The following is a 22324-nucleotide window of genomic DNA, read 5'->3' as shown; positions in this document are numbered from 1 at the left end:
GGTGACATAGGGTCCTGAACACATTTGAGTGCAGAGATCATTTTCCTGGATCCAGACATTGCTGACAGAGGAAAGCTGTCTGACAATTGTCTACACCAGGAATGTAAAGGGCTGACAAGGCTGGAACCCAAAGTTATGAACATGACAGGATCCATTCTCTCTCCCCTACTTCAGTGAGACTTCTTGTTCCTTCCTGATGGTTGATTTTTGCCATCACCTGACTCGATCCAAATCAGACAGCCCTCCAACAAATTGATCCAATGCTTGAGAGACAGAAATATCAACATTTTTTGTTGAGGAGCTGCTGGGGCTCTATTGAGATACAGGGCATGATCTCACCCTCCACTAGATTCATGGAGACATATGCAAATACTTCACTTCCTTACCGTTAAGCTCAGGTTGAATCAGAGTCGAGTCTCCCCTTTTGAACAACTTATGCTCTCATACATCACTGATGCATTGCACGCTATCAACTTCCTACTCCTTGATCACTAAACCGCATGAGAAATTCATCTCCCTTTCCTTCTGAAATGGAAGCGAGATCTAGACAGGGCCACGACTCCCGACGCAGAGACCGGGTTCTCTACTTTGCCCACATGTCCTCCCTCTCCAGCAGGTACGAGAAAGTGGGATATAAATGACTGACATGTTGGTATAGGACCCTAGTGCTTCTTCAGAAGAAGATCTATCCCTCTGTTTCTCTGTTATGTTGACATTAGCAACAATAGTCCAGCACATTGTTGCATATTTTCTAGTCGTGCTCCTGCATATGACTATTTGGGGAGGATGTAAGATGGTTGATTCATAAACTCACCAATATATTTTGGAAGTACGCCCAAAGATGTTCCTCTTACATATCACTCCACTCTCGAGACACCGGTACAAGAAATTCCCCCAATCCACCTACTCAATGCTGCCAAGGTTTGTGTTCCACAAAAGTGGAAAAGTACTGACCCACCACCCAGGGGCGTATCATGAAATGAGTGGCCCCGTGTGCAAGATCAACATTGGGCCCCAGGCACTGGCAAATGAAGAAATGCGGAGCGTGCAGTGCGCCACGGTGAAAAGTGGGTGTGGTTTAAAGTGTGCTAAATATTGGGCATGGCTCAAAGGGGGTGTGGTTAAATAGAGTCTGAGATTACTTACATGCAGAATGTGGTAATGTTAAATAGGCAATATACAGGTGGAGTGTACGGTGGCGGGTAGTATGTGCCAGAGAGGAGTATGGGGTGTATGGCGGTGGATAGTATATGCAGGAGAGAAGTACTGAGTGTATGGCGGTGGGTAGTATGTGCACGGAGAGGGGTCTGGAGTATATGGCGGTGGGTAGTATGTGCAGGGAGAGGGGCATGGAGTGTATTGCGGTGGGTGGTATGTGCAAGGAGAGGAGTGCGGAGTGTATGGCGGTGGGTGGTACGTGTAGGAGAGGTGTGTGGAATGTATAACGGTGGGCAGTATGTGCAGGAGAGGAGTGCGTAGTGTATGGTGGTTGGTAGTATGTGCAGGAGAGGAGTGCGTAGTGTATGGTGGTGGGTAGTATGTAAATAAAGTTGTTTTTTTTTTTGAAGATCAACACTTACTATTTGTTATCACAACACTGGGTAATGATCAAAGATGCACGTGTGGTGTCCCTAAAAATTGCAGACTCACCAGTATATGGTGCAGTCTCTGTAACTATAAAAAGAAGGATTACAGGGGAAAGGATCCCACTGAGAAGAGACACAGGTGGACCAAGCTGCTAAATAAGGGAATACATTTGTTTAATACAAAAAAAATGCCAAGACCAGGTACCCATCACAAACACCAAGATCATGTTAAAATTAGACAAAGTTGTCTGTTTAAGAGCAGCCGTATCACGCTTTTACTATGCATGCACACACATAACCCAAGCAGTGGTTAATTAAAGTGGAGTTCCACCCAAAAATGGAACTTCCACATTTTGGATTCCTCCCCCCCTCCGGTGTCACATTTGGCACCTTTCAGGGGGGAGGAGGGAGCAGAAACCTGCCTAATACAGGTATTTGCTCCCACTTCCTGGCATAGATCACTGCGGCGCTTGCGGTGACCTATGCCACTTCTGGCGCCTACACTGTCCTCCACCGCTGTATTCTGTGAGACACAGAACACAGCAGGGACCAGAGAGGACGCGCATGCGCAGTAGGGAACCAGGAAGTGAAGCCGTACGGCTTCACTTCCTTATTCCCTTACCGAGGATGGCGGCGGCAGCAGCCGAGAGCCGACGGACGAGTCGGCTTCGGCTGCCGACATCGCAGGCTCCCTGGACAGGTAAGTGTCCATATATTAAAAGTCAGCAGCTGCCGTATTTGTAGCTGCTGGCTTTTAATATTTTTTTTTCAGTGGACCTCCGCTTTAAAGTAAATAGTATTTGGTGGACTAGACTAGAAAACCTGGTGACATGCACCATAGGAGAAAAAGTCCATCCTGTTACTAAGTTTAATTAGGTAAATCTCCTTCAGGGGGATAGCTTTGGTTAGAGGATTAATAGTGGAGTCAAATTGCAAGTCCCACAGGAACAGTATTGATTGAAGTTGTAGCTAGGTAAAGCTGCCAGTGTAGAGAGGTGGAAAGGAACCACAATTTGTGGCTAATACAGAGGTACAAGTATACAATAATCCAGGATTGAATTAGATACTTTCACTGAAAGTTCCATAATTGGATAACAGTAGCAAGATGACACTATAGTGAAGCAGGCTAACACAGACTGAGGTATAGCAAAATACCAGGGGCAAAGTAAACCAAGCAATTGGAGGACCAAAGGTCCGCTCACCGACCATGTGTGGAATGATATGGTTACAGTCCAGAAGGATGTATTGTCATTCCCCGGTTCGGGAGCTATATATGCTGTCCTGTATGTTTTGTTTCAGAGTGGGGTCAGTGGGGCTCCAGCAAGTAATTTCCTTCAGCTCTGTACCGCTGTAGAGTCCTCTGGGCCAACATCCGCTCCCCTCAGCCAAAAGGGTTGCCCCTTAGCTACAATCGACTGTGCACGTGCAAGCGTGATGTGGTACATTATCCGTGACGCACGGAGCGTCTCTGTTGTGATGCAAGATCCGACATGTTTCACCAGATACACTGGTAAACAGACAACGTTGTCTAATTTTAACATGATCTTGGTGTTGGTGATAGGTACCTGGTCTTGGCATTTTCTTGTATTAAACAAATTTTTGTAATAAATGTATTCCCTTATTAAGTAGCTTGGTCCGCCTGTGTCTCTTCTCAGTGGGATCCTTCCCTTGTAATCCTTCTTTTTATAGGTGGGTAGTATGTGCAGGATGGTGTCAGTAGGGCAGTGGATGGTGTCAGTGGTTCTTTATTATTATTATTTTTTTTAAACTACATTTTATTAGGTTTTTTTCATTTTTTTTTAAATGCTTTTTGAGGGGCAGTGAACGGTGTCAGTGGAGGACACAGGGGGCTGGAAGAGGACACGGGCAGCCAGAGGAGGACACTGGGGCCAGAGGATGACACGGGGGGGCCAGCGGAGGAGATGGGGGGGTCCTGGTGCTTAGTGGAGAAGATGGGGGGTCCTGGTGCTTAGTGGGGAAAGAATGGGGGTCCTAGTGCTTGGTGGGGGGGAGATGGGGGTTCCTGGGCATTTGCAGAGGAGATGGGGGGTCCTGGTGCTTAATGGGGTCCTGGTGCTTAGTGGGGGGTGATGGGGGTTCCTAGTGCTTAGTGGGGGAAGATGGGTGGTCCTGGTACTTAGTGGGGAGAGATGGGGTCCTGGTGCTTAGTGGAGTGAGATGGGGGGTCTTGGGGCTTAGTGGGGGGAGATGGGGGGTCCTGGGGCTTAGCGGAGGAGATGGAGGTCCTGGTGCTTAGTAGGGAAAGATGGGGTCCTGGTGCTTAGTGGGGGGAGATGGGGGTCCTGGGGCTTAGCGGAGGAGATGGGGGTCTTGGTGCTTAGTGGGGGGAGATGGGGGTCCTGGTGCTTAGTGGGGAAGATGGGTTCCTGGTGCTTAGCGGAGAAGATGGGGGTCCTGGTGCTTAGTGGGGGAAGGATGGGGGTCCTAGTGCTTGGTGGGGGGAGATGGGGGTTCCTGGGGCTTAGCAGAGGAGATGGGGGAGTCCTGGTGCTTAATGGGGGGAGATGGGGTCCTGGTGCTTAATGGGGGGTTCCTAGTGCTTAGTGGGGGAAGATGGATGGTTGGTCCTGGTACTTAGTGGGGAGAAATGGGGGCCCTGGTGCTTAGTGGAGGGAGATGGGGGTCTTGGTGCTTAGTGGGGGGAGATGGGGGGTCCTGGGGCTTACCAGAGGAGATTGGGGGTCCTGGTGCTTAATGGTGGGAGATGGGGGTCCTGGTGCTTAGTGGGGGGTTATGGGGGGTCCTAGGGCTTAGCAGAGGATATGGGGGGTCCTGGTGCTTAGAGGGGGAGATGGGTGGTCCTGGTACTTAGTGGGGAGAGATGGGGTCCTGGTGCTTATTGGAGGGAGATGGGGTCCTGGTGCTTAGTGGGGGGAGACGGGGCCCTGGGGCTGAGCGGAGGAGATGGGGGTCCTGGTGCTTAGTGGGGGAGATGGGGGTCCTGGTGCTTAGTGGGGGAGATGGGGGTCCTGGTGCTTAGTGGGGAAGATGGGTTCCTGGTGCTTAGCGGAGAAGATGGGGGTCCTGGTGCTTAGTGGGGGAAGGATGGGGGTCCTAGTGCTTGGTGGGGGGAGATGGGGGTTCCTGGGGCTTAGCAGAGGAGATGGGGGAGTCCTGGTGCTTAATGGGGGGAGATGGGGTCCTGGTGCTTAATGGGGGGTTCCTAGTGCTTAGTGGGGGAAGATGGATGGTCCTGGTACTTAGTGGGGAGAAATGGGGGCCCTGGTGCTTAGTGGAGGGAGATGGGGGTCTTGGTGCTTAGTGGGGGGAGATAGGGTGTCCTGGGGCTTAGCGGAGGAGATGGAGGTCCTGGTGCTTAGTAGGGAAAGATGGGGTCCTGGTGCTTATTGGGGGGAGATGGGGGTCTTGGTGCTTAGTGGAGGGAGATGGGGGTCTTGGTGCTTAGTGGAGGTAGATGGGGGTCTTGGTGCTTAGTGGGGGGTGATGGGTGGTCCTGGTTACTTAGTGGGGAGAGATGGAGGTCCTGGTGCTTAGTGGGGAAAGATGGGATCCTGGTGCTTAGTAGGGGGAGATGGGGGTCCTGGGGCTTAGCGGAGGAGATGGGGGGTCCTGGGGCTTAGCGGAGGAGATGGGGGGTCTTGGTGCTTAGTGGGGGTCTTGGTGCTTAGTGGAGGGAAATGGGGGTCTTGGTGCTTAGTGGAGGGAGATGGGGTCTTTATGCTTAGTGGGGGGTCCTGGTGCTTAGTGGGGGGATATGGGGGTCCTGGGGCTTAGCGGAGATGGGGGGGTCCTAGTGCTTAGTGGGGGTCTTAGTGCTTAGTTGAGGGAGATGGGGGTTTTGGTGCTTAGTGGGAAGAGATGGGGGTCCTGGTGCTTAGTCGAGGGAGATGGGGGTCCTGGTGCTTAGTGGGGAGAGATGGGGGTCTTACCGGAGATGGGGGTCCTGATACTTAGTGGGGGAGATGGGGGACCTGGTGCTTAGTGGGGGGAGATGGGGTCCTGGGACTTAGCGGAGAAGAAGGGGGTCCTGGTGGTTAGTGGGGGAGATGAGGTCCTGGTGCTTAATGGTGGGAGATGGGGGTCCTGGAGCTTAGTGGAGGTTTATGCGGGCAGATGGGGGGGTCCTGGGGCTTAGTGGAGGAGATGGGGGTCCTGGTGCTTAGTGAGGAAAGATGGGGTCCTGGTGCTTAGTGGGGGGTCCTGGTGCTTAGTGGGGGAAGATGGGGGGTCCTGGGGCTTAGCGGAGGAGATGGAGGTCCTGGTGCTTAGTAGGGAAAGATGGGGTCCTGGTGCTTAGTGGGGGGGAGATGGGGGTCTTGGTGCTTAGTGGAGGTAGATGGGGGTCTTGGTGCTTAGTGGAGGATAGATGGGGTATTGGTGCTTAATGGGGGGTGATGGGTGGTCCTGGTTACTTAGTGGTGAGAGATGGAGGTCCTGGTGCTTAGTGGGCAGTCCTGGTGCTCAGTATGGGGGTCCTGGTGCTTATTGGGGGGAGATGGGGTCCTGATGCTTAGTGGAGGAGATGGGCGGCCTGGTGGTTAGTGGGGGGGAGTTGGGGGTCCTGGAGCTTAGTGAGGGGGTCCTAGGGCTTAGCGGAGGATATGGGGGTCCTGGTGCTTAGTGGGGGGAAATGGGTGGTCCTGGTACTTAGTGGGAAGAGATGGGGATCCTGGTGCTTAGTGGAGGGAGATAGGGGGTTCTGGTGCTTAGTGGGGGGAGATGGGGGTCCTGGGGCTTAGCGGAGGAGATGGAGGTCCTGGTGCTTAGTAGGGAAAGATGGGGTCCTGGTGCTTAGGGGGGGGAGATGGGGGTCTTGGTGCTTAGTGGAGGGAGATGGGGGTCTTGGTGCTTAGTGGGGGGTCCCTAGGGCTTAGCGGAGGATATGGGGGTCCTGGTGCTTAGTGGGGAGAGATGGGTGGCTCTGGTACTTAGTGGGAAGAGATGAGGGTCCTGGTGCTTAGTGGAGGGAGATAGGGGGTCCTGTGCTTAGCGGGGAGAGATAGGGGTCTTAGCGGAGATGGGGGTCCTGATACTTAGTGGGGGAGATGGGGGTCCTGGTGCTTAGTGGGGGGAGATGGGTGTCCTGGGGCTTAGCGGAGAAGAAGGGGGTCCTGGGGCTTAGCGGAGAAGAAGGGGGTCCTGGTGGTTAGTGGGGGAGATGAGGTCCTGGTGCTTAATGGTGGGAGATGGGGGTCCTGGAGCTTAGTGGAGGGTTATGGGGGTCTTGGTGCTTATTGGGGCAGATGGGGGGTCCTGGGGCTTAGTGGAGGAGATGGGGGTCCTGGTGCTTAGTGAGGGAAGATGGGGTCCTGGTGCTTAGTGGGGGGTCCTGGTGCTTAGTGGGGGAAGATGGGGGGGTCCTGGGGCTTAGCGGAGGAGATGGAGGTCCTGGTGCTTAGTAGGGAAAGATGGGGTCCTGGTGCTAAGTGGGGGAGATGGGGGTCTTGGTGCTTAGTGGAGGGAGATGGGGTCTTGGTGCTTAGTGGAGGTAGATGGGGGTCTTGGTGCTTAGTGGAGGTAGATGGGGGTATTGGTGCTTAATGGGGGGTGATGGGTGGTCCTGGTTACTTAGTGGTGAGAGATGGAGGTCCTGGTGCTTAGTGGGCGGTCCTGGTGCTCAGTATGGGGTTCCTGGTGCTTATTGGGGGAGATGGGGGTCCTGGGGCTTAGCCGAAGAGATGGGGGGGTCCTGGTGCTTAGTGGGGGAGATGGGGTCCTAGTGCTTAGTGGAGGGAGATGGGGGTCTTAGTGCTTAGTGGGGGGAGATGGGGGGTCCTAGGACTTAGCAGAGGAGATGGGGGTCCTGGGGCTTAGTGGGGGAAGAATGGGGTTCTGGTGCTTAGTGGGGAGTATAGGGGGTCCTGGGGCTTAGCAGAGGAGATGGGGGGTCCTGGTGCTTAGTGGGGGTCTTGGTGCTTAGTGGAGGGAGATGGGGGTCTTGGTGCTTAGTGGAGGGAGATGGGGGTCTTTATGCTTAGTGGGGGGTCCAGGAGCTTAGTGGGGGGATATGGGGGTCCTGGGGCTTAGCGGAGATGGGGGGTCCTAGTGCTTAGTGGGGTCCTAGGGCTTAGCGGAGGAGATGGGGGTCCTGATGCTTAGTGGGGGAGATGGGGGTCCTGATGCTTAGCGGAGGAGATGGGCGGCCTGGTGGTTAGTGGGGGAGAGATGGAGTTCTGGTGCTTAATGGTGGGAGCTTAGTGGGGGGGGTCCTAGGGCTTAGCGGAGGATATGGGGGGTCCTGGTGCTTAATGGTGGGAGATGGGGTACTGGTGCTTAGTAGGGGTTTTGGGGGTCCTAGGGTTTAGCGGAGGATATGGGGGGTCCTGGTGCTTAGTGGGGGGAGATGGGGGTCCTGGGGCTTATCGGAGGAGATGGGGGTCCTGGTGCTTAGTGAGGGGGATGGGGGTCCTGGTGTTTAGCGGAGAAGATGAGGGTCCTAGGGCTTAGCAGAGGAGATGGGGGATCCTGGTGCTTAATGGTGGGAGATGGGGTGCTTAGTAGGGGGTTATGGGGGGTCCTAGGGCTTAGCGGAGGATATGGGGGGGTCCTGGTACTTAGTGGGGGAAGATGGGGGTCCTGGGGCTTAGCGGAGGAGATGGGGGTCCTGGTGCTTAGTGAGGGGGGATGGGGTCCTGGGGCTTAGCGGAGAAGATGGGGGTCCTGGGGCTTAGTGGAGAAGATGGGGGTCCTGGTACTTAGTGGGGAGAGATGGGGGTCCTGGTGCTTAGTGGAAGGAGATGGGGGTTCTTGCTGCTTAATGGGGGAGATGGGGTCCTGGTGCTTAGTGGGGGTGAGGGGGGATCCTAGGGATAAGCAGAGGATATGAAGGTCCTAGTGCTTAGTGGGGGGAGATGGGGGTCCTGGTGCTTAGTGGGGGAAGATGGGGGGTCCTGGGGCTTAGTGGGGGGTCTTAGGGCTTAGCGGAGGATATGGGGGTCCTGGTGCTTGGTGGGGGGAGACGGGTGGTCCTGGTACTTAGTGGGGAGAGATGGGGTCCTGGTGCTTAGTGGAGGGAGATGGGGGTCTTGGTGCTTAGCGGGGGGGTCCTAGGGCTTAGCGGAGGATATGGGGGTCCTGGTGCTTAGTGGGGGGAGATGGGTGGTCCTGGTACTTAGTGGGAAGAGATGGGGTCCTGGTGCTTAGTGGAGGGAGATGGAGGGTCCTGGTGCTTAGCGGGGAGAGATGGGGGGTCCTAGGGCTTAGCAGAGGAGATAGGGGGTCCTGATGCTTAGTGGGGGAGATAGGGGTCCTGGTGCTTAGTGGAAGGAGATGGGGGCCCTGGGGCTTAGCGGAGAAGATGGGGGTCCTGGTGGTTAGTGGGGGGAGATGGGGTCTTGGTGCTTAGTGGGGGGAGATGGGGGTCCTGGTGCTTAATGAAGGAAGATGGGGTCCTGGTGCTTAGTGGGGGGTCCTGGTGCTTAGTGGGGGAAGATGGGGGGTCCTGGGGCTTAGCGGAGGAGATGGGGTCCTGGTGCTTAGTGGGGGGAGATGGGGTCCTGGTGCTTAGTGGGGGAGATGGGGGGTCCTGGTACTTAGTGGATAGAGATGGGGTCCTGGTACTTAGTGGATGGAGATGAGGGTCCTGGTGCTTAGTGGTGGGAGATGGGGGTCCTGGGGCTTAGCGGAGATGGGGAGGTCCTGGTGCTTAGTGGGGAGAGATGGGGTCCTGGTGCTTAGTGGATGAGATGGGGGTCCTGGTACTTAGTGGGGGAAGATGGGGGTCCTGGTGCTTAGTGGCGGGAGATGGGGGTCTTGGTGCTTAGTGGGGGGTCCTGGGGCTTAGCGGAGGAGATAAGGAAGCTGGGGCTTAGCAGAGAAGATGGGGGTCCTGGTGCTTAGTGGGGGAAGATGGGGAGTCCTGGTGCTTAGTGGTGGAGATGGGGGGTCCTGGGGCTTAGTGGAGAAGATGGGGGTTCCTGGTGCTTAGTGGGGGAAGATGAGGGTCCTGGTGCTTAGTGGGGGAAGATGGGGTCCTGGTGCTTAGTGGGGGAAGATGGGGTCCTGGTGCTTAGTGGGGGAAGATGGGGGTCCTGCTGTTTAGTGGGTGGCCTGGTGCTTATTGGGGGAGATGGGGGTCCTGGGGCTTAGCGGAGGAGATGGGGGGTCCTGGTGCTTAGTGTGGGGAGATAGGGTCCAGATGCTTAGTGGGGGAAGATGGGGGTCCTGGTGCTTAGCGGAGAAGTGGTGCTTAGTGGGGGAAGATGGGGTCCTGGTGCTTAGTGAACACCCCCCCCCGGAGGCCTGTGTGCAGTGAACACCCTGCACACATGGATGATACGCTACTGCCACCACTGATTGGATAATGGATAGCTGTGGTAAATTAGATTAATGTATGTATGTAAGAGATGTAAGAGAGGTGAGCTGTTGTCCAAATTGGTGCCTAATTAGTGTTGTATTTAAGAAGGGTAGCAACTCTGCAGATTTTGCTCTTTTGAATTGCACCACGACAAAAGTGCATAGTTTGAGAACAGCAGTAGTTCGAGAACAGCAGAGGTTCGAAAACAGCAGAAGTTTGGAGACAGCAAACTTTGGTTAGTACCTGTGTTTGCATTTAAGTAAATCTGTTTTAAGATGTCTGGTTTAGTTCAGTGCAATACTTGTTTGGCATTTGTTTTTTGTGGTACTTTTTTGAAGCTGGGGTCACGTACCTGGTCAGTGAGCCTGACATGTAGAGGACGGCCTCTCGTATAACTCCGGTTTGAGGGCCACTGGTAGTGATATAGCAGCCACAGGAGCAAGGCGGGGTATGAGTGCCTGTAATCTGTCTGCGTGGTAGCAGTCAGCAGGTAGGTATGGAAGGTAATAGACAAGCTGGCACGATACCTGGCTGGTGACAGACTGCGATGGTCAGCTGGAAGCAGACACCGGATGGAGGCTTGCTGGACTAGAAGTTGGAGCAGGCTGGATGAGAGAAATGCAGGGTCGAAGAGGCCCGGGTCGGTAACAATCGGGCAGATCAGGCATAGACGGCAGAGAAAAGAGAAGTCAGGTCACAAGCCGAGTCGGTACCAGATCAATCAAGCAGAATTAGGAGGCAGAAGCGGAATCCAAAAGACAAGCCAGGGTCGGGGTAGGTAGCAGGCAAACACAGGTTAGAGACAAGCTGGATCAAGATCAGAGGTCACACAGAATCAGGATACAACACACAGAAGCTGCAGACCAAACAACAATGAGTACAGGCTGCAGGCCAGTTTAAATAGCCCACTTGGCACCAGCATTAGTGATAGATGCACGCGTGTGCATGCGTGCGCCGATGCTCCTGACTATGCACATCTGCCTGGGTACTTCCCAGTCTGTGCATGTGCATCAGCATGCGCTGATGGACTCCAGCAGTACAATGGACATATCTTCCCTGACATTGCCCCCTCCCTACGGGCAGCCCCAGGATGCCCAACTGATTCTTCTTTTGCGGGAGGCTATGAAAGAATGCACAGATTAAGTCTGTGGCATGCACATTATGTACAGGTTCCCAGGAGTTCTCCTCTGGACCATACCCCTAGATTAAATACTGTATCTGACTACCCATGTCCTACAAGTCTGGGACCGCACTAATGCCTTGTATTCCCTGGCACCCTCTGGCTCCCCGCTGACACCACTGGGAGGTTTCATGTGGTTCCCACCTGGGGAACAAGTGGCCTTTTTTGGGTCCTGGGTCACTGATGGCAACCCCAGTTGTGGTAAGTTCTTGGAACAGGGCAGGCTGCTCCCCCTAGAGACCCTCAGGTATAGATTTTGACGTTTCCCAGTGGATTGGTGGCGATATAAACAGTTACACTATTTTTTTCATGACCCATGGTAGTTCTATTAGAGAGCTCAACACTCTCACCCCATATCAACGGCTGTTCATTGAGGAAGAGCCTACCCCTTATATGATCTCTAAACTCTACCAGCTTCTAGGCTCTGCTTCCACCGTCCCTAAAACGGCCTTTATCCGGGAATGGGAGCGTGACTTGGAACTGGATTTTTCAGCTGAACAAATAACACACATGCTAAGACTCGCACACACTAGTTCTATGGACACAAGAGACTAACTACAAACTTTTGACATGCTGGTAACGGGTACCTGCAGCCCTGTCACATACTTACCCTCGGTCACTGACCGTTACTGGCATGGCTGCGGTCAGAGAGGCACACTCCTCCACATTTGGTGGGAATGCCCTGTGATTCGTCCATTCTGGTTGGACATTCAATCCCACACAAAAGAAGCTCTCGGGGTGCATATCCCGCTTTCTTTACCCAGCTTGCTTCCTCTTGCACGTCCCTGCCCTCCCTCTAAACCACTAGAAGAAAAGTATGCTACTGCATCTACTGAATGCAGCCAAACGACTTATACCTCTCTACTGGAAATGCCCACAGGTGCCCACTATAGCTGAGTGGCTCAAGAAGGTAGATGAGATCAAGGAGGCAGAGGAGTGGGTGGCAAGGTGCAAAGATAGATGTGAGCGGTTTATGGGTATCTGGGCACCATGGCAGAAGTACACTGCTGACCCAATGCCATCCAGCCTGGAGGTTGCATTGCAGAACCCTCGCTGAAAGTACCTGCTAACCGTAATGCACATATCTGAATCCGATTTTTACAGTCCTTTCCACTGTTGATGTTTTTTTCTACCACTTCCCGGTTCATGGGGCAGCTAGACCTGACTAAATCATACTATTTTCCTTATTTAATTCTTTTTTCTCACTCACCCCACTTACTTTTTATACTGTCTGCTGTACATCTCTTTCAGTTATTGTTTTTGTAATGTAATGTATTGCTGGTTGCACTAGACAAGGAACTTGACCTATAACTCTAATGCCTTGGTGGGGCTCTCGCTCTGTGTGGTCCTGGAGCAGGCCTGGGTGGCTGTACCCTGGACGGGTGGAGCTGGTCGGGCCCTCTGTGGAAGCCTCATGGGGGGGCACCCTAGAGTTTATGAAGTTGATCTATAGCATAGGTCATGTGCTTACTCAGGATCACTTAGGGGATGTTCCCCTTAGAAATGTTGCCTTGTATGCTTCCCCCCTTCCCAAGTCCCCTTACCCATCCCCTTTGTTTTTCCTGTTTTTGTAGTCAGACATGTTGATGCATTTATTCCTGCTAATCTGCAAACCCTCATCAATGAGGCATTGTTGGCTATTTTGTATTCCATATGTCAAAAATAAAGATCTCAAATTGCTCATCCCCATTAATAATTACAGGCTCAGGAGGTCCCAATCTACAATCAGGGAAAGGATCTGGCACTGCAGGTTTCATGGAATATTGGGTGAATTCTGTGAGATTCCGGTAACGTTAATTAATAAAAAAACCGTATTAATTTTGCTTCTTACCGGAAATGGCCCTATGAACTTCGGGGCCAACTTCTTTGAGAAACAACCCATCTTCAGGTTTGTTGCGGCAAGCCATACACTGTCCCTTGGCTGCAAAACCAGTTATCCCCTTCCTTTTCTTGTTAAATGCCCTTTTGTTGTCTTCCTGTGCCTTGGTGACAGTCTCAGGCAACAACTTGTTATTGTGCGTGAAGTAATCCAAAATACTCTGAACTGCTGGTACAGAAGATTCAGGGATAAGATCAGGTAAAAAGGTGGGGTGAAATCCATAAATACCAAAAAATGGAGATTGCTTGGTGGAAGAATGACTGGCATTGTTGCAAGCGAAGTCAGCTAATGGTAGAAGTAACGCCCAGTCATCCTGGACAAAAGAAGTCAAGCACCGGATGCACTGCTAGAGAGTCTGGTTAGTGCGTTCTGTTTGGCCATTGGTTTGTGGGTGGTAAGCTGAGGATAGGGAAAGCTCAATCTTTAGAGTCTCGCATAGTGCTTTACAAAATCTGGACGTAAATTGAACCCCTTGGTCTGACACAATGTTTGCAGGTATGGAGCCTGACAATCTCATTAACAAAGACTCAAGCGGTCTCAACAGCAGATGGGGTGCCTTTCAGGGGTAAAAAATTTGCCATTTTTGATAGCTGATCCGCTATCACAAAGATAGCAGTACACCCTTCAGAGGGAGGCAGTTCAACTATAAAGTCCATAGAGACCATAATTTATCGGGTACAAGCAAAGGTCTGAGCAACCCCCAGGCTTTATTACGGGTAATTCTTGCTTCAAATACAAGTGGTACATGCATTTAAGTAGGCTCTGCAGTCCTTCTCCAATTTAGGTCACCAAAATGTGCACTGCACCAACTCAACAGTCTTGCAATTCCCAAAATGGCCTGCTAGAGGGTGATCATGGCCAGGACCAGGACAATCATCCAATCATCCAAACATCTATTGGCACAAATATTTGCTCACCTCTCCATAGTAATCTGTCTCTTCCCTGCAGTGTGACCCCTGGAGAACTAGGTGTTCTTGCAGAAGATTGTCGTAACTGAGACAGAATATAGGACAGGAGTAGAAGAAAGCTCCCAGCTGGCAAGATGGTATCTGGTACTGGCGTGTCTTTAGGGTCTTCAAATATGCAAGAAGAAGCATCAGCCTTGGTGCTCTTCGATCCTGGTCTGTAGGCGATGTGGAAGATAAATTTCGAGAAGATAGCCCATCGAGCTTGGCATGGCCTGAGGCATTTTGCAGATACTCAAGATTCTTATGACCAGTGTAAATTAGTATTGGGTGGACCGCTCCTTCCAGTAAATACCTCAATTTTTTCAAGAGCTGATTTGATTGCCATAAGCTTCCGATTCTCCACATCATTTCTTTCTGCGCAAGTTAGTTTTCGTGAAAAGAATGCAATGGGATGAATCAAATCTTTAAGGCCTTGAAGCAGTGATAGGGCTGCCCCAACAGAACTTTCTGATGCATCTACCTCCAAGATTTAAGGTAGAGTAGAATCTGGGTGACTCAAGACAGGAGCAGCAGTAAATCATTTCTTTAAAGCCTCAAAGGCTGTTTGGGCATCAGCGGTCCAGTAGAAACGAATACCCTGTTTTGTGAGCTGGGTAAAAGAAGCAATTGTGGCTGGGAAGTTCTTGATGAACTTGTGATAAAAGTTGGCAAAGCCCGCAAATCGCTGAATTCCCTTTTTTACCTGTGGGGGCTGATCAGTCCAGGATCATTGCCACCTTCTGTGGGTCCATCTGGATTCCGTCATTGGAGATAATCAGACCTAAAAACTGGATGCTCCTCTGTTCAGTCGAATTTCTCAGCCTTAGCATAGAGTTCATGTTGACAGAGCCGACACAGCACCTTCTTTACATGTTTCCGGTGAACTTCTAATGATATGGAAAATATCAGGATGTTGTCCAAGTAGACCACGAAAAAGATGTCTAGAAAGTCTCTGAAGATATCGGTAATAAAGTGCTGGATAATGGCTGATGCGTTGTATAGGCCAAATAGCATGACTAAGTACTCGTAATGACCGAACCGAGTACGAAACGCAGGTTTCCACTCATCACCCTCTCGGATACGGACCAAATTATTAACTGTAAAGATGGTTGCAGATTTAAGTTTCTGGAAGAGTTCTGGTGCCAAGGGCAGAGGGTAGTGTGTGTTTTTTTTTGTTTCACTGTAAGTTTATTCAAGTCACGATAGTCCACACATAGCCATAGAGAATGATTCTTTTTCTCCACAAAGAATATGCCTGCACCAGCCGGTGAGGTAGGACAGATAAATCCCTTCTGCGAGTTTTCATCGATATAGTCTTTTTTTTTTTTTTTTTTTTTTATCTCAAGACAAATTTTATTAAACAAATATAATACATACATTACAGGCTCCAGAACAATACACACAATACACACATACATTTGTTATACATTCACAATCCTTAGCTCTACGCAGAATACCGAGAGTAGCAATCCAGCATATTCAGTAATGGCTACACGATAGAAACAGCAAGCATCACCACATGGCATATGTGCAGAGGTCCAAAATGGATCTACACACAGTTATTCATATAAAAAAAAGAAAAATTATATATATATATATATATATATATATATATATATATATATGACACTTAATGTATATAATATATGACACTGTTAATATATACATAATATATGACACTGTTAAAGTGTCATATATTGCATACATTATTTCCTCGTTCACCACAAGCGAGTTACCAACCAGATTGTTATAACCAATGTGCCTGGGGCCCGGGAACACCCAATCAGGATTCCCACAGCTTTTCAAACTTTTTTGTGCTGCCCTATGCTGGTAAATATATTTACCCATTTGGTCTATTCACTCCTTCATCGTAGGGGGTTCTGTAGCTTTCCAGTGCTGCAGAATAAGTTTCCGGGCCCGAAAAAGGGCCCTAGCTATTGCCTGCTTGGGGAACTCCATCATAACATCGTCTACGATACCTATAACCTCCTTCCAATAAACATGTAATTTGGGGCAACGACAGGAGATGTATTAGATCACTGTGGTCCCTCATGCAAAGGGTACATGATGGGACATTGCACACTCCCATTCTAGACAACTCATTGGGGGCGTAATGAACCCGTAGGAGTATGTACAGCTGTGACAGGCGCTAGGCAACATTTAAAGAACACTGTGAAATTGCTAGTAACGCTTTCTCCCATTGTTCCTCCTCAAAAGGCCCAACATCTCATTTCCATTGGGATATCACTTTATGGGTAGAATCCGTACAGAACATATTAAGTAAATATGCTAGCTGCAGGATATAAATCCCTTATAAGACCATATCCCCAAACATGTAGTTAAAAATAGAGGTTGGGCTTTGTACCCATGCCTCAACATCTTTTTGGACCTTAATCGCATGCTGGAGTTGGAAATAATAAAACTACATGACATGGGGAGCTGAAATTGTGACTGGAGGCCAGAAAAAGCATGCAGCTCTCCATTTCGAAATATTTGATATAAGTAATTGACCCCATACTGTTGCCATTTTTGAATTCCACTATCTCATTGTACCGGTTGTTGTGCCATATGGGACTAAACCTAGTAAACCCAGTGACCTGCAGTAGTGTTCTGACTTTATTTCAGATTTTCTACACTAGATTATATGTTGGGTACATTTTGTTTGATTTACTGAACTGCAATGCTTGCAACCTGTCAGAACTATTGAGGTTAAAAGTATTAAATTTAGAAGGTCAAAATCATATTATTTTACATATGTTTTTGCGCACATGAGAGAAGCCATTTTGTGCTGGTTCTTAGTAGGTTAAACTAAGTTCATGGCTATTGAATAGACACTGTTACTAGAGTTTTTGTTTTTTTTTTCTCTTAAAGGATCTAATGCACATTTTCCCAGGTTATAACCTCTTGAAGGAGTCTTAGTCAAATCGACAACCAAATCAGATAAGGCATTGGCTAGAAGGCTAATGTTTATGTTAGAAAAAAAAACGTTGGTTTAGGTCTCAAATAACCAGGAATAGAGAATTTCTCTTTGAATGAGAGATAAGGAGAGACGTATTCACAAACAAACCGTGTTTTTGGAAATGCTTTGAAAATTATTCACTGCAAAGAATTATATTAGCAATAATTCCTATTATATTCTTATTACATTATATTGGAGAGATTATATGCTATTTGAGTGAATAATTTTACACATATCTTTGGTTTATGTATTTTTATAATATTTTTTTAATATTCATATTATATTGTTTGGATATATTCATAGAAATGTGGTAGCATATCTTAATATGAATATAGCATGTTTGTAAGGCTATGAAAAGTATAGAAACTGGGGGGCGTGTCCTGGACGTGAACCTGGGAAGACGTGCAGACACTGAGCTCTCCATACCTAGAGCTAATCCACCACCATCTGCTGCTCATCCTTGCCCTGGTGAATCCCCGAATCGCCTCCCTTCGAGCCTGGATCTCCCCTACCTTGGTCCAGGGGGCTAGTGTGCTTTGTGGCTAGCTGGGCCCGGATGGGTGGCTGACTGCACGCCATCTTGGGGCCTACAGACCGCCCGGCCTTCTTTTACCTCCGACAACCGTGATCCGCGGAGAGAACAAGTGCCCAGATCTCGGCTGTAGACTAACCCGCCTCCGGAGGACATTTGGCAGAATTCCAGCTGGAAGATTGAGAGAGAAACCTCCCATTACCGACCCCTCCTGCTCCGCGGCAGGACATTCTCTAGAGGCCTCCGGACTCAGCCACAGATCTCCTCCCGGGTCACAGTGAGTAAAATCACCCCGCGGACGACAACCCTTGAGGTGACCACCCTCCTGTGAAACTGTACCTGTCCTTGGCTGGGGATTTTGGGCCTCAACGGAGCGGATCTCGCACATCCGGTGGCCACAACTTAGAAAAATCCACGGCTTTGGCCTAAATCTGGAGGGAAGCGGCCATCTTGGTACTCCAGAGGCTCTCAAACAAATTTCTCTCCTGATACTTGGCTGGCCATCCTTTCACGGAGCTTTAAGGACCACCTGCCCTAATAACCACCCCCTCACAAACACTATATAGGTCCACAGGGCTACTGACCAACGCCCCCACCATGTTTAACAGAGTCCTTTCTTTTGCTATGTAAATCACTGCCTAAGAGGGGCGCATACGCGTGAGCGAAGGTAATGGACGCCTGATTCCTCCGCTCCGCGCCGTCGGAAACCGTTACCCGGCCTAATCCGACATAAAAGACATGAGGAGGGAACCGCTCTACCCCACAGGATAGAGGAATACCTGGAGCCGCAAGCGGTGATGTACCGCTCTGCAAAAGACAAGCTAAAAAACCGGCAGAGCAGCAACAAATCCCCAGCCCCAGGCAAAGGCAGATCTAAGATGGCGCCCGATCCTCCAGAGCCCGATGATGATGATACACAGCTCTCTGAACTGGGACAGGGATCTCTTGCTGAAAGCCTCCCCACGGATCACGTAAGTTCTCACCCTGCTGACCCTGATGCCATGCTAGCCAAGTTCCGCAGCATTGTTAGAGATGAGATAACGGCTGCCTCCCGAAAGCTTTCCTCAGACTTGGTCCGCGGCCTTAAAGAGATAGGCCACTGCACCAATCAATTGGAACACCGCATGGACCTGGCCACCACTGTGTTGGAGGGCCATGAAGAGGAGGTAGACAAAATGTCTGCAGAAATGGACGCTCTCAGAGATAAGTTAGAGGACACGGAAAACAGGGCCCGCAGGGATAATCTTCATATCCCTGAAACGATCACTGACCTGCAGGGAACAGCCACCGCTTTTTTTCAAGAACTGGCGCCTGAGATCCCGGTGGACAGGCTGGAGGCAGGAGTTTCACCGCATTCACCGGTCACTGGTCCCTAAACCCTCTGAAGGCCCCCCAAGGGATGTTATTATCAAATTCCACTATTATAGGACCAAGGAGAAACTCTTACAGTCTGCCCGAGAGCAGCGGGATATCTCTTTCCAAGGCAACCCCCTCCAAATATTCAAGGACCTCTCGCCGGTCACCATTGCCAGGTGTCGAGGTCTCAAGCCTTATCTCCAAGTTCTGCAATCCCATCAGATCAAGTACAGATGGGGGTTCCCCTTTAAAAACTTTCCTTCTGCCACCAGGGTCGCCAGTTCCATGCCACCTCCCTATCAGGCCTAAAACAACATCTCCAGGATCTGCAATTGGACATCCCTCTGTCTCAACCTGATGCCCAGGCTTCACATTCCCAACCAGGCCCCTCTAGGCCTCCTCATCAACCCTCTCAAGCATCACAAAGATCACAATCTGGATCCCAGGCGCTGCAGGACCTGCAGGCCCAACGATTCCAAAATGCCAATAATGGATGAAAACCCCCATCTTCCCTTGATGTGCATTTCACTTTTCTTGGCCGCTTAATCCGGCGTGTCACTGACTGTTCTTGTTCTAATTTCCAACCTAACTTGAGGATTCCAGCAGCTTGTTTTGGAGGACGTCCCCCTGCCGTACCTTTGCCCTATCGAGTTGACTGTTTCTTGGCTGGGGGGGTCGTTGCCCCACTGTAGACTGCCCCACCTGTGAGATGGCGGTCTCGGGCATGGACCACCCCACATGGGGTTTCCTGATGGGTCTCCGACATTAGTTTGCCCCCCAAACCACCTCTACATTGCTGATGGCTCTCATGGACTAGAGGGTTCATCTGGCTTGGGAAATTACTCTTAAGACCTGTTGGGGTGGGGGGAGGAGGGGTAAATGGTTTTAGGCTAGGGACACACCTCCACTGATTGTTATGTAGGTTGGTTTGTTTTGTTTACACGCCGAGGCCCTTCACTCCTGTTCAGTGGAGTGATAGGGCTGGCGCCTTGACTTTGATGTGGGGTCTCACCCCGCCTTCTGGAGTGGATGGTCTTGTTACTGTCGCCCCTGGGGGGCGAGGGGACTCCTGCATCTACACCCTCAAATGCCGATAACACACTGAGGTTCTCATACTGTAATTCATTTTAAACTGCTTGTTTTGATGCTATCTCTAAGTATTGTTTAAACTCTATGTCAATTTCATTTAACTCGATTGAATTATCTTCACTATAGGCCGGTGGTTCCAACGGACCACTGCTCCCCCCAAGAGTTGGCACCTGGCTAAGATACTTGTCTTGGCTATGGTCCCACCCCATTGTGGGCCCTATTGCCCACGGTGTGATACGTCAATGTACTCACTACACACTCTAATCCGAGTTCTCCTCGGTATTCTCATACCTTATGTTCTTTCCTATTTTTACTATTCTTCTCTCACTTTTCTTTCCCTCCCCCTTTCCCCCGGCCCCTGGGGTGTGCGGATGGAGTAGTCCATAGCGTTATATCTCAGACCCAATGACCCTTCACTGGCTGTCCCTGAATGTTCAGGGCATGAATTCCCCCCAAAAAAGGTTCAAGGTTTTTAAATACCTTAAGCAACAAAAAATAGATATAGCCTGTTTAAAGGAAACCCACTTTTCTTCCTCTTCCTGCCCCAAATATTTTGCAGCAAACTATCCCCAAGTCTATTTAGCTAATGGTCCTACTAAACAGAGAGGGGTTCTTATAGCTATACGAAAATCGGTCCCATTTATCTGTAATAAACAGATAGCTGACCCTAATGGCAGATACCTTCTCTTGCAGAGTTCTGTTCAGGACAATGAAGTAACTATTATGACCTATTACGCCCCGAATGACAATCCGGGCCCATTCCTGTCTCATGTCTGTTCCTTGCTACAGGTCCACCAGAGAGGCACCCTCCTGTTGTAGGGTGATTCCAATGTGACGCTCAACCCTGCCCTTGATAAGTACCCGGCGGATCATAAAGCCCCCTCTCCTGCTGCAAAAAAATTCTTGCTAGCCCTACAAAATTTTGACCTAGTAGACATATGGCGAGAGTTTCATCCCATGGGCAGGGACTACACCCACTATTCCCATCCTCATCGCTTCCACTCTAGAATCGACCATTCGTTTGTGTTACGGAAACATCTCCCCTTAATAGACTCGGTATCGATCCTAGCAGTCCCTTGGTCAGATCACGATCCTGTTCTAACTGTTTGTCGTTCCCTACTCAGCAAACCTCAACATGCTCCCTGGGTGATGAATGATTCACTTTTATCCTTCAAACCAATCCTCAGTGAAATCCAAGAAACTTCCGTGGAATACTTTAGACTTAATGCAGGTTCTGTCTCATCCCCAATAACACTATGGGAGGCTTATAAAGCTGTCCTTCGGGGTCGCGTTATTCGAATAGCGTCTCAACGCAAAAGAGAAAGGATTCAGGCCCGACGCAAGTTAGAGCAGTGCTTGGAGGACCGCTCGGCGGCCCTTTAAATTAACCCCCACCCCTTCTGACCGTAGATCTTTAGACAAGGCCCGTACAGACTTGGATCTATGTCTGACAGACGAAGCGGACCGTACCTTACGTTGGGCCCACCAGAAATGGTATGCTAAGGCAAACAAACCTAACCAGTTGGCTAATAGACTGCGTTCCTTTATCCCGAAATTTACTGCCATAACCTTGCGCACCCGCCATAACATCCTCACGGGAAACCCCCAGCAGATCTTGGAAGAATTCCGCCATCGACTTACCAAGCTCTACTCCCCCCCAAATCACTCTTCAACACAGGGCCTGAATGCTTTTTTTTTTTTTTTTTTTTTTGAATAAAAGGTGTTTATTGATTTATCCATGGTGCATACACATTATAACATACTTTTCCAGGTATAGTATACAAACTGAATAGATACTTTTAACAGTTGGGTTTCTAACATATATTTGCTGGAACGTACACTTTACAAATACCGAATAAAGACTTATACAGTTGTGTGACCTTGTGCTTTTATGTTCATGTCCTGCAGTAACAGCCATCTATACCTTTATGCTATCTATCTCGTAATGCATAGGTTGAATCATGAGCAGGTATCTGAGTCTTGTAGCCATCTGTCCCAAATCTTGTTATATTTCATGGGGCATCCTCTGTTAGTGTATATGAATTTTTTGTACGGTAGTGTATTATTTATTTCCGCCCTCCACTCAGTAAAACGCGGGGGCAATCTTCTCATCCACTTCCTGGCTATCACTTTTCTCACTGAAAACAAAGTTTCCTGTAAAAAGGTATTAGTGTATTTATCAATAGATTCGGGTAGTATCCCAAGGAGACACAGCTTGGGGTCTAGTGTTACAGCTTGGGGTCTAGTGTTACTCTCTATATCTAGCAACCCTTAGTGGGGTGAGGTATGCCTGATGAAGTATAAAAATCTGTATCAGTCTATCCGATAATTTAGGCGAGGCAGCCCTGGGAGATTCCATGCCCTCCTCCCACTCCTCATCTTCCAAAGGCCCTATCGCTCTTTCCCAGCGAGGCTTGAGTCCATATGCAAGTTTAGAAGCTGTGGGGGTAAGCAGGATATTGTAGAACGCCGAAATTAATTTTCGGGGGTCAGTATCCTTTACTATTGCCATAAGGGC

The 22324-nt window shown here is 49.9% G+C and overlaps 1 protein-coding gene across 2 annotated transcripts in view; it reads right to left on the bottom strand.

The window, feature by feature from the left end:
* Positions 1-22324, bottom strand: part of SCAI (suppressor of cancer cell invasion) — a 1468821-nt gene that overhangs the window by 139323 nt on the left and 1307174 nt on the right. The gene's annotated exons all lie outside the window — the stretch shown is intronic.

The sequence above is a fragment of the Aquarana catesbeiana genome, linkage group LG09 (assembly GCF_042186555.1).
Source record: "Aquarana catesbeiana isolate 2022-GZ linkage group LG09, ASM4218655v1, whole genome shotgun sequence".
NCBI classification, from domain to species: Eukaryota; Metazoa; Chordata; class Amphibia; order Anura; family Ranidae; genus Aquarana; species Aquarana catesbeiana.
Note: the sequence above shows the minus strand (reverse complement) of the source record. Positions and strands in the feature narration are given on the sequence as shown.